This window comes from Oncorhynchus keta, chromosome 18 (genome assembly GCF_023373465.1).
Source record: "Oncorhynchus keta strain PuntledgeMale-10-30-2019 chromosome 18, Oket_V2, whole genome shotgun sequence".
In the NCBI taxonomy this organism is placed as follows: Eukaryota; Metazoa; Chordata; class Actinopteri; order Salmoniformes; family Salmonidae; genus Oncorhynchus; species Oncorhynchus keta.
The window spans coordinates 43899613-43912263 of NC_068438.1; the positions used below are offsets into that span (position 1 = coordinate 43899613).

General features: G+C 39.0%; 1 protein-coding gene across 1 annotated transcript in view; it reads left to right on the forward strand.

Moving 5' to 3' along the window:
* LOC118394464 (ventricular zone-expressed PH domain-containing protein-like) overlaps positions 1–12651 on the forward strand; it is a 172276-nt gene continuing 159625 nt past the window's right edge. The window contains exon 1 of the mRNA XM_052468455.1: positions 1–405. The gene's annotated coding sequence lies outside the window, so the exon portion shown is untranslated. The remainder of the gene's footprint in view (positions 406–12651) is intronic.

Sequence of the window (12651 nt, forward strand, 5' to 3'; positions counted from 1 at the left end):
AGTTATACCTGGCCCAGAAAATAACACAAAGTATGGAGCCCACAGTTGCCGGAATCATTTAGCTAACATAGTCTAAAGGCCTGTAGGCAAGTGCACTTTTAGTCACTGATAATGTCTAACGTGTAATGGATTTATAAACCGTTCATAAACTAGTTTTAGCATATAATATAATCTGGTACAAATTGTCCAAATTCCCTGGGAATGGATGAACAAATCCACTTGTTGCCCCGAGCGCTTATCTTTACCACCGGATGGCGCGCTTTTCACAGCGCACGAGGACTGTCGTGAGGAGAAACCGTCTCTTGGGACCGCGCGTGAAGTCTATACGTTTAGTCGGTTTTTAACGGATTTTAAAAGGCTTCTTTCTTTCCCCCACAAAACTGACTGACTCCTACAGAATAAAGGGTGAGCGATTTAAAATGTTATTACCGGGATTTGTGCCGTTGTTGTTGTTTAGTAATGCCCGGTTAAACACGATAGCATACCATGGAAATGTGTGACACATCTCTTGCTATGTCGGAAAAGTTTAAGGACACCGAGTGTGTGTCATCAAATGGATATTATAGAGGTCAAGAAATCATACATAAAGGTCTATAAATGTGGAATTGTTGAATGATAATGTAACAAAACTCCTGTAACGAAACATGCTGGTCCATATGGAGGGAAACAAGTACATCCAGACAGAGGCACCGGGTTTGTTTTGTAATTAAACGGCGCATTTGTATACTAGGCCATTTGAGAGAACGTCGATATAATGGTGTAATTGGTATGACCTACAATTTCTATTGTATATATATATAATGTTTTAAGTGTTTTAAAAATATATATTTTTAATGCGGAATGATGCTTGCGTTTCCATGGGTGGTATATTTGCACCCCCCCCCTCTTTCGCTGTCACAGAGTTTCTGCATCCCCTCCTGAGTGGCTGGCTCACATTCCAGTCTCTGCTCCTCAAGGTCATGGAGTTCTGAGCAGTGGAGTGGAGAGGGACACATTGCAGAGTGCACTCTACATTAGAGCACCAGCAGTGCTCAAAACTGTCTAGGTTTACCATACATACTTCTGCTTTTAGGCTAAGCTGCAGCCTGGACTATAACAGCCAACTGTCAAATCCAGAGGCTTAAATAATTCATGTGTGTGTTTGTGTGTGTTTTTGTGTGGATATATAGGCAGTTGCTCTACCACCCCCAAAACACCAGATCTCTCTCTCTCTCTCTCTCTCTCTCTATCGTTATTTCTCTCTGTCACACTCTCTCTTTCTCTCGCTCTCGCTCTCTCTTTCTCTTTTCGTCTCTCTCTTTCTCTCCCCCCCCCCTCTCTCTATCTCTCTATCTCTCTATCTCTCTCTCTCTCTCTCAATTCAATTCAATTCAATTCAAGGGACAGATGATGTAACCCTCACTGCCTGCTTGACTTATGATGAAATGGGCTGCTGGTATCAAATAGTATGTGTGAGAGACATGGTGGCTTGTGAATGTGGTATGTTGTTTTATCTCTGTGTGTGTATGTTAGGGATTCTGGGACCCCTCAGTTGTCTCTGTTGTGACTGAGGTGGATAAATGGGGTTTGGGGGAGCATCTTCAAACGAGATTTGCTTAGAATTCCGTGGCATTATTATATAGTATGAAGAATACAATCAAAGGATATTTCTCCAAATGATTTGAGGGAGTGCGCACGTGGCTATTGTGTGTTTAGCGGTTACCAAAGAAACAGGTACAACTATATGTTTAATTTAGAGTTTTTTATGTAACTTTAGTTGTGATACAAATGTTGGGCAAATGTACATGTTTTGATTTTAGTACATTTTAAGGCTGCATGATGGGACTCGAATGATGTTTTGAAAAAAGTTGCATGAAAGGCATGAGCTCTACTGTGTTTTTTTGCGCAGGCTGTACACAGTTCACTAATCTCTCATTAACAATTTGACAAGCACTTGACAAGCACTTGACAAGCACTTGATAATGCCTCGAATTTCCCAGCTGCATCCCCATTGTGTGGCCGTAATGCCCTCTAAAAATATCCATGCATTTTGCGGGCAGTGGTCGTTTTGCCCTTGGGCTAAATGTACTAATTATAATTCCCTTCTCCCGGCTGCTTGCCGAAGCACCTCTGACTCACATGGCTCTCCGTCATGTGATTGGGTCTTTCTCACAGGCTACAAGTGAAGACTGACACATCGGGGACGCAACTTCGTGGCGCATATTGAAGATATTGGAAGAACTGTCATTTACTTTTCGTCAGCCAACAAGATGTGTATGTCTAACGAACAACAAAAGCACTAGCCTATATCAATCTACTATCCCCCATAATACAAAAGTTGATCTATTCTATTCTGTGCTAGAAATAAATATTCTAAACATAGTCTGGGACAGTTGTGGGATGCGATAGATCCCAAAATAATACAACCACGAGCATAAAAAAACTGATTTAAGCAATGAGCCTGACGCAATAGATCAGAGCGTTTAGCTTAAAATGTTGATAAACTATTAGGCTATTTCTTAACATTATAAGCGCAGCAATCCACACACGGCAGTAGGCTATAAGCATGAATATTCCATTAGCAGGAAAACATCATTCTCAGAAGTGACCGCAAATGCGATTATGCATAAAATGCTTTTAATATAAAGGTGCATTTTTATGGTGAAAATTATCTTCCCCAAACTTGAAACTAACGCGCTGCTTTATGTATGCCAGTTAAGCTCTACTGTCATGGCTTCTGCCGAAGCCTCTCCTTGTTCGGGCGGTGCTCGGCAGTCGACGTCACCGGTCTTCTAGCCATCATTGATCCATTTTTTTATTTTCCAATGGTTTTGTCTTGTCTTCCTACACACCTGGTTTCAATCCCATTCATTACCTGTTGTGTATTTAACCCTCTGTTTTCTCTCATGTCTTTGTCAGAGATTGTTTTATGTTCAGTATTCATGTTTTGTATTTGGTGTGGGACGGGTCCTTGTACCCACTTTGTCTCATTGTATTTCATGGTTTTGGAGTTATGTGTTTTAAGTTATTAAACTACTCCATTCCACCAAGTTTGGATTCTCCTGCCACCTATACACACGACTGTGACATCTACACCCGATGTAAAGCGGATTAATGTGCTTAATTTTAAGAAATTATTTGGCCACTTTAGTTGTGATACAAACCTTATCAAAACATATAGGCCTATGTGAGGTGAGGGTGAGGATCAAAGAGAGCCCCCCGCCCCCCTCTCTCTCCCACCAAAGAGGAAGGGGGGAAAATGGGTCCGTATCTAGGACTTTAACGATCGGTTGTAAACTTTCATTCTCATACACAGCAGTATGGAGAACTCAAAAGTCCTTTGTATGTAGAGAGAGAATCTGCCTGCCAAAACTCCAAACATCCAAAACTGGATAATGAAACAATATTTATTTATAAAGCATGTGGGAAATGGTTGGTGGGGCTCCAAACAATAATCATGTCAAATCACTTGTTGTTTTGTGATATCATTAAGGAGGGTATAACTAAATAACTGTATCTCTGAAAGTGTATGCATTCAAAGGCTCTTCTAAATGTTGTAAAACTTATATGATTAAATATGAAACTATTTTTAAATTTTGTATTATTATTTATTGAATACAGTGAAGCCGCTCAATAACACATCATACCAGTCATTCAACAGATTCCAATTAGCTGTCCCTCAACCATTCGAGACCCTTCCCACAGTCTCCGCCAGGAAGAAAAAGAAATAAAAAATACAATGAATTCCATTCCCCCCCAAGAACCCCCCCAATGCACCAACAACCAAGAGAATGAACTAAAGAGAAAAAAGGAAAAGACAGAAAAAAACAGCAAAAAACAATGCAAAACAAATTTAAAAATATAAAACAAAATAATACATTTAAAACAAAGGACATCAAGGACAACTAAAATCATAACAGCAATGCCAACTGTATATGTTTGTGTGCATGGCAGTATTACATGTGTGTGTGTGTTCTTGTATGTGTTTATTTGAATGAGGGTGTGTGTATATGCATGTGTACAAACACCTGCACGGCATCAGCCTCAGGCAAACCGGCATTAGTTGTAAAAACACTGCCACTTAGTGTCATTCAAATGTACTTTTTATAATGTTTTATTTTGACTTTTTTTCTTTTTTACTTATATCTATGGCCAATATAAAAAAAGGCAATTTTTAGACAATGGATGAGCTTTTCTTAGTAATCTACTTGCGAACCATTTAGGGTTCAAATAAAATAAAGCGAAATATTTTTGCTCATATGATTTGAAAAAACGATTTTCCACCATAATTTGCAAATAAATTAATAAAAAATCCTACAATGTGATTTTCTGGATTTTTTTTTCATTTTGTCTGTCATAGTTGAAGTGTACCTATGATGAAAAGTGCAGGAATCTCTCATCTTTTTAAGTGGGAGAACTTGCACAATTGGTGGCTGACTAAATACTTTTTTGCCCCACTGTATATATTGTATAGAGCAGAGGGAACAGTCACTAAGGTGAAGTGCTGTTCCATTCAACTCCGGCCATTGTTGTGGGCCTGCCCTCCCCTGAACAGCACCCAATGGCTATTTCATATATATATATATATATATATATATATATATATATATATATATATATATATATATACAAACAAACCACACACCACACACAAACCAAAACACACACACACAAACAAACCACACATTTCATTGCAAATTGCAAACTATATATATATATATTTTGTGCAAAAAATAAAATAAAAATATATATATTTATATTTCATAAAACGGCATTAGCACTTACCCGTCCAGAAGTACGTCCTGTCCTTGCAGAAACAGCTCCTCAGTTCCTGTTTGAATCATAACACTCAAAGATTCCTCAAACCAAAAATCTGTCTCACTTTCACTTTTTCACTTTCACTTTAGACTTCGACTTCGCTTTTCCTTATTTATCCGCCATGATATCTTCAATGAAATCGTTGAAAGTAGAACTTTCCGAAATACTGCTGCGCGTAACAAGCGTCACAGCCACTCCTCTGATAGTCAAGGCGAGAATGGAGTTCCTTATGCGTGCATTTACAAACAAGGAATGGTGGTCCAACCCAAAACCATTACATACTGGCGTTTACCTCAGTTCATTGGCTATCAACCCAGCTAAATTTAAAGAAGATCAGTGGTCATTCGGCAGAAATACAGTCAATCAACAAAGCTTCGCTAAAATTATTGGTGCGCAAGGTAGTCATTGCTCGTTGTCTTCAAACCAGTCCACTTCGGTCAATACTCCCCGCAAAAAAAACAATGACATTTGGCTGTGTTGCAAACATCCAGAGGAATGCACTGAAACCAACCATGACTAGATAAACAATTGTTTACCATGTGTAATTACGTTGAATGCTCCGTAAAAAATTGATAGAGATGGAATTCATGGCACAAACGGGTTACAAAATGTTTCGACTTAGGGTATAAAAATGTATTTTATCAAAGACAACAGAACTTCATTTGATCACTGGGACCCTCAGGAAGAGAAATAAGAGCAAGATATCAGAATGTCATAATTTTACCTTCAGATGTGAATGTGTAAAAACTGTCATGGCAGAAAATGTTTTTGTTGTTGATTGCTCTTCTCAAACAAAAGCATGGTATTTGTTCTCTGTAATGGCTATTTTAAATCGGAAAACATAGTTTGATTACCAAGATCCTAATCTTTTGAAGGATGTAAGACACTTGCATTTTCAAGAATGTTTAATGTTACAACGTTGTATTTTTAGTTGTCACTCTGAAATTTCCCCTGATGTTGATCCTTGTACGGGGATCACAGCCATAACCTGTCTAGGACTGGGGTTCTAGCTAGCGGAACCCCCCTGCAACAGCCAGTGAAAATGCAGGGCGCCAAATTCAAAACAACAAAAATCTCACAATTAAAATTCCTCAAGCATACAAGTATGTTACATCATTTTAAAGATAACATTCTCGTTAATCCAGCCACTGTTTCTGATTTCAAAAATGATTTACAGTGAAAGCACCACAAACGATTATGTTAGGTCACCACCAAGCCACAGAAAAACATAGCCATTTTTTCCAGCCAAAGAGAGGAGTCGCAAAAAGCAGAAATAGAGATAGAATGAATCACTAACCTTTGATGATCTTCATCAGATGACACTCATAGGACTTCGTGTTACACAATACATGTATGTTTTGTTTGATAAAGTTCATATTTATATAAAAAAAATCTTAGTTTACATTGACGCGTTACGTTCAGTAGTTATACGTTCAGTAGAAATACTTATAATAAACATTGATAAAGATATGACTATTATACATGGAACTTTAGATAAATTTCTCCTTAATGCAACCGCTGTGTCAGATTTCACAAAAACTTTACGGAGAAAGCAAACCATGCAATAATCTGAGTACAGCCTTTAGACAACAAAGCAGCCAAAAAGATACCCGCCATATTGGGTAGTCAACATTACTCAGAAATAGCATTCTAAATATTCACTTACCTTTGATGATCTTCATCAGAATGCACTCACAGGAATCCCAGTTCCACCATAAATGTTTTGATTTGTTTGATAATGTCCATCAGTTATGTCCAAATATTTTCTTTTGTTAGGGCGGTTTGGTAAACAAATCCAAAAGTGCGTTCGGGTCCCGCCGAACGTCGGACGAAAAGTTCAAAAAGTTCCGTTACAGCCCGTAGAAACATGCCAACCTAAGTATGGAATCAATGTGTTTTCTATCCAATACTAGTAATAATATGCATATATTGCATATATTAGCATCTGGGACAGAGTAGGAGGCAGTTCCCTCCTGGCACGCTATTCATCCAAAAGTGAAAATGCTGTCCCCTATCCCAAAAAGGTTAAGAACAAATTCTTATTTACAATGATGGCCTACCCCGGCCAAACCCGGACGACGCTGAGCCTCTTGTGTGCCACCCTATGGGACTCCCAATCACGGCCGGACGTGATACAGCCTGAATTCGAACCAGTTACTGTTGCTACTCGTCTTGCACTGAGATGCAGTGCCTTAGACCGCTGCGTCCATGTGTGTGTGTGTTAACTATTTAACTGTACTAGAATGCTTAAAAGGCAGCTAAAATTTTTAATATTGGTTATCGGTATCGGGTTTGTTTTGGCATGGAAAATATTGGATATCGGTATCGGCCAAAAATGTCATATCGGTGCATCACTCATTTGTGAGAAGATGAAGTGCGACCATTGTATCCAGTCTAACAAAACAAAGAAAGCTACAGAACAAAGAAAGCTACTACTACAACTACTAAGGACATGGTGACATCTGGTGGACAACCAGAGACTTACACAACCAAAGACTTTCTGTCTAACTATTCGTCACAGACTATCACATTTCAGGTATAACCCAGATGCAGACAGTGTCGAAGAAACAAAAGTGTATTTCTAATATAGGGGTAGGCAAACGACAGGTTTAAGGCAGGCAGGGGTCAGTAATCCAGAGAAGGTGCAAATGGTCCAGAACGGCAGGCAGTCTCAGGGTCAGGGCAGGCAGAAGGGTCAAAACCGGGAAGGACTAGGAGACAGGAGCAAGAAACAGACAGGAGCAGGGGAACAAACAATGGTAGGTTTCACTAACAAAACAAACTGGCAACAGAAAAACAGAGAACACAGGTATAAATACCCAGGGGATAATGGGGAAGATGGGCGACACCTGGAGGGGGGTGGAGACAAGCACAAAGACAGGTGAAACAGATCAGGGTGTGACACAGACGGATTGGGCAATTTTAACAGAGGGAGACGACAAAGACATACAAGTGTAAATATGTACATTGCATTTCTAAATCTGAATGAGCGTTTGTTTGGGTGCTAAATATCCATATTTACGATGAGCGTATTATTCAACTGTATGTATGATAGTTTAATTCTTTTGTCTCTCCTTCTCCCTCTGTTTCATTCCCCACCCCTTTCATTGTGTAACCAGCGGTCATATCGAGTTAGTCCACTAGGGACTTTTCATTGCATTATGTTAGTAATCATTTCAACCTATAATGTGGCTGTTTATGTATTTCTGTGTGATTTATTTCATTAGCTCGTAAATAAATAATTAAGCCAATTTGTGTAAACTGAGTCATCATGTAGACTAGGGTTCGTGCAGATTTATAGAATATTATGACGTTCAGAATGAGACTGATATGAGGTAAAAATACATTAGTAAGTGACTGTTATCTATACATATGAATATATCTTATAAGAGTTCAATTCGGGAGATAGTAACTCGTTAAATATGTTTTCCTGCGGTGTCCCAAGTTACTGAGTTAATTGTTACATTATTAATATAATCACGTAATCAATTAAACATAGTTAATTGATTTGATAAGATAACCATCATCGCATTAATGATCACGTCACGACAGCAGTTTCTTGCCTTAAGCTGGGCATCATTCAAATGTGATAGGCTAATATTGTCACCCATCAGACTATTATTGATTTAGTCTTGTCTTTACATATACAAAATAATATATGTGTGAAATTTGTTTGGATTTAGAATGGACTATTATCATGCACCTGTCTTGAGAAACAGGGTTGCTGTTTCAGCGTTGCTGTTTCAACATCTATGAAGGACTCTTTTCCTATAGTTCATTTTCATGCCAGCCAGGTACACTATATTCCTGTTGTAAAGAGAAGCAATTTGCTTAATATTAGTAAAGTTGAGAAATAAATATAGTAGACCTAGCCTATAGAAAGCTGATGGGATCCTTCTCTTTTTAGTAGAGGCCATCACTCTGTTTTCTCACATAATTGCGCAGCCTATAGAAATGTTGCGCAACATGCGGTCATGGGCTCTCATGAAGTGTCTGATTCGATTTGTGATACATTTGCATTGACGTGCTCTGTTGCTGTAGCTGGGCTGTGCTTACTCACCACAAGTGCTCTCTCTCTCTCTCTCTCTCTCTCTCTCTCCCTCTCTCTGTGTCACTCTCTTTCTTGCTCTGTCACTCTCTCTGTCACTCTCTGTCACCCTCTCTCTGTCACTCTGTCTCTGTCTGTCTGTCTCTCTTTCTCTCAGTCACTCTCTGTCTTTCTCTGTGGCTGAAGATGCTGTCCTCTAAAAGTGATGTGTTGCTTGTATGTGTCACCTGTGTGTGTGTGTTTGTGTGTTATACTCCCTCAGTATACCCATCCCCTGTCCTGACCGATAATTTCTTGTAATTTCTCCCTCTTGCTGCTCCACAGCTGTGTAACTGCAGGACATAAATAATAGAGACTGCAGAAGCATCCCTAAGTACGTACACACACACAAACACACAAACACTCCCATGGTTGTCTACTGGTGCAGTTCTGCAGCGTTTTTAAAAATAGCTTTTCTTCTATTCATTCATGCTGCTATTGTCAGGATAGCCCCCAGGAGATCTATTCTCAGTGACTTTGTCTTTAGTAATTAATGAGACTCACACAATCACTTACAACAAGTGCTTTACACAATTGTTGCAGAATTTGGCTTATTGTGTCAAAACTAGACGTCGACCAATTACGATTTTTCAACACCGATACCGATACCCGATTATTGGAGTACCAAAAAAACCCGATACCGATTAATCGGACGATTTTTTTTTCAATTTATTTGTAATAATGGCAATTACAACAATACTGAATGAACATTTATTTTAACTTAATATAATACATCAATAAAATACATTTAGCCTCAAATAAATAATGAAACATATTAAATTTGGTTTAAATAATGCAAAAACAAAGTGTTGGAGAAGAAAGTAAAAGTGCAATATGTGCCATGTAAGAAAGCTAACGTTTTAGGTTGTAGTTATTATAGGAATTATAGGACTATTTCTCTCTATACCATTTGTATTTCATATATCTTTGACTATTGGATGTTCTTATAGGCACTTTAGTATTGCCAGTGTAACAGTATAGCTTCCGTCCCTCTCCTCGCTCCTACCTGGGCTCGAACCAGGAACACATCGACAACAGCCACCCTCGAAGCAGCATTACCCATGCAGAGCAAGTGGAACAACCACTCCAAGTCTCAGAGCGAGTGACGTTTGAAACGCTTTTAGCGCGCTCCCCGCTAACTAGCTAGCCATTTCACATCGGTTACACCAGGCTTAGCGCGCTCCCCGCTAACTAGCTAGCCATTTCACATCGGTTACACCAGGCTAATCTCGGGAGTTGATAGGCTTGAAGTCATAAACAGCTCAATGCTTGAAGCATTGCGAAGAGCTGCTGGCAAAACGCACTAAAGTGCTGTTTGAATGAATGCTTACAAGCCTGCTGGTGCCTACCATCGCTCAGTCAGACTGCTCTATCAAATCATAGACTTAATTATATCATAATAACACACAGCAATACGAGCCTTAGGTCATTAATATGGTCGAATCCAGAAACGATCATCTCGAAAACAAGACGTTTATTCTTTCAGTGAAATACGGAACGGGTGGCATCCATAAATCTAAATACTCCTGTTACATTGCACAACCTTCAAATTTACGTCATAATTACGTAAAAATTCTGGCAAATTAGGCGGCCCAAACTGTTGCATATACCCTGAGTCTGCGTGCAATGAACGCAAGAGAAGTGACACAATTTCACCTGGTTAATATTGCCTGCTAACCTGGATTTATTTTAGCTAAATATGCACGTTTAAAAATATATACTTCTGTGTATTGATTTTAAGAAAGGCATTGATGTTTATGGTTCGGTACACATTGAAGCAACGACAGTCCTTTTTCGCGAATACGCACCACATCAATTATATGCAACGCAGGACACGCTAGATAAACTAGTAATATCATCAACCATGTGTAGTTAACTAGTGATTATGATTGATTGATTGTTTTTATAAGATAAGTTTAATGCTAGCTAGCAACTTACCTTGGCTTACTGCATTCACGTAACAGGCAGACTCCTCGTGAGGCAGGTGGTTAGAGCGTTGGACTAGTTAACTGTAAGGTTGCAAGATTGAATCCCCGAGCTGACAAGGTAAAAATCTGTCGTTCTGCCCCTGAGCAAGGCAGTTAACCCACCGTTCCTAGACCATCATTGAAAATAAGAACGTGTTCTTAACTGACTTGCCTAATTAAATAAAGATTAAATAATGGTGTAAAAAAAATAATTATAATATAATATAATTGGCCAAATCGGTGTCCAAAAATACAGATTTCCGATTGTTATGAAAACTTGAAATCGGACCTAATTAATCGGCCATTCTGATTAATCGCTCGACCTCTAGTCAAAACTCTGCACACAACACTTGTAGATAAACATCTCACTTCTATGTCAAAATGAAACTCTGCAATCAAAACCTAACAATCCTTTTTCAAAATGGCATTTTTTGCAACAAAATGATACACACATACACCATTTGAATTACTCTTTCAAAGCAGCAACACACCGATGTACTTTATACAAAACACTGTCTGTCTTTAGTACTTTGTATACCTTTTACATTTTTTCATACAAGCTTCTGTGAAGGATTGTTCCAGTACAGTACATCTACTCACATTTCAATTAACACAAAAATAGAAAGGCGTCAGAAAAAAATATATACAGCTTATTTGTTTTGCCATTGCAGGTTTTTACAACAACCTAAAACACAAAGAAAAGTAGAATTACAGTACTCAATACAAAATGTTACTGTATGTAAACAAAATAATTACAGTAAAAGTACAGTGCAACGGTAAATAAAAAATATGGTTTATGGATCCCGTCTTCTATTAGGGTCTGGCACATCACCTCATCCACATCACAAGCAATGTCATCCCTGGCTAGGCAACGGGGAAAATATTGCATTGCGTACCGTATCCAACCCTGGAATGACCCCACCTCAATATCTCTGCAAGCCTCTTCCATTGCTTGCAATAGAGGCAGGCGGGCATGTGATTGGCGGTCATACACTTTCCAACGCCAAGCCGAAAATAATTCCTCAATCGGATTGAGAAATGGTGAGTAAGGGGGCAAGTATACAACTTTGAAGTTACTGTGGTTGGTGAACCAGTCCCTGAACAGAGCAGCTCGGTGGGAACTAACATTATCCCAGATGACAACAAACCAGGGCTGCTCTGGTCCGTCCTGTACAGCTGCATTATGTAGTGCATCCAGAAATATGATAATGTGTGCAGTATTGTAGGGACCATGGTGATGGAGTACTCCTTGCAGACTAATGGCGGCACAAAAGGTGATATTTCCCCCGCGCTGCCCAGGGACATTCACAATGGTTCTTTGTCCTATAACATTTCGGCCCCAACTCCTGATTTTAGCTAAATTGAATCCAGCTTCATCAATGAAAATTAACTTATGAGGCTGTGCAGCTGCATCAAAGTTGAGACTCTCTGTGACAGAAAATGCATACACTGTACCGTGAATATGGTGTAACTCAAAACACAGGACTACAATGTCTTCATTTTCATATTATTTTCATATATTATTATATTATTATATATTATTTTCACACAAGGATGGGGTTGGGGGTGGGGGAGACACATTCAGTCAAACTACAAGCTACAGGCAAGGCACGTGCCCCCACAGAACAGTCTGGCAGTTCTATAGAAAATGCATATGATGTCATTGGTTAGGTTCTTTTTTACATACTGTACACAGTAACATCGAAACTGTATTACATGTACTTCACAGCACCATATCAATTTATTTTTTGTTCACTGAGGAGCATAGACATAATATTGAAGGACTACAGTGTAATGTAC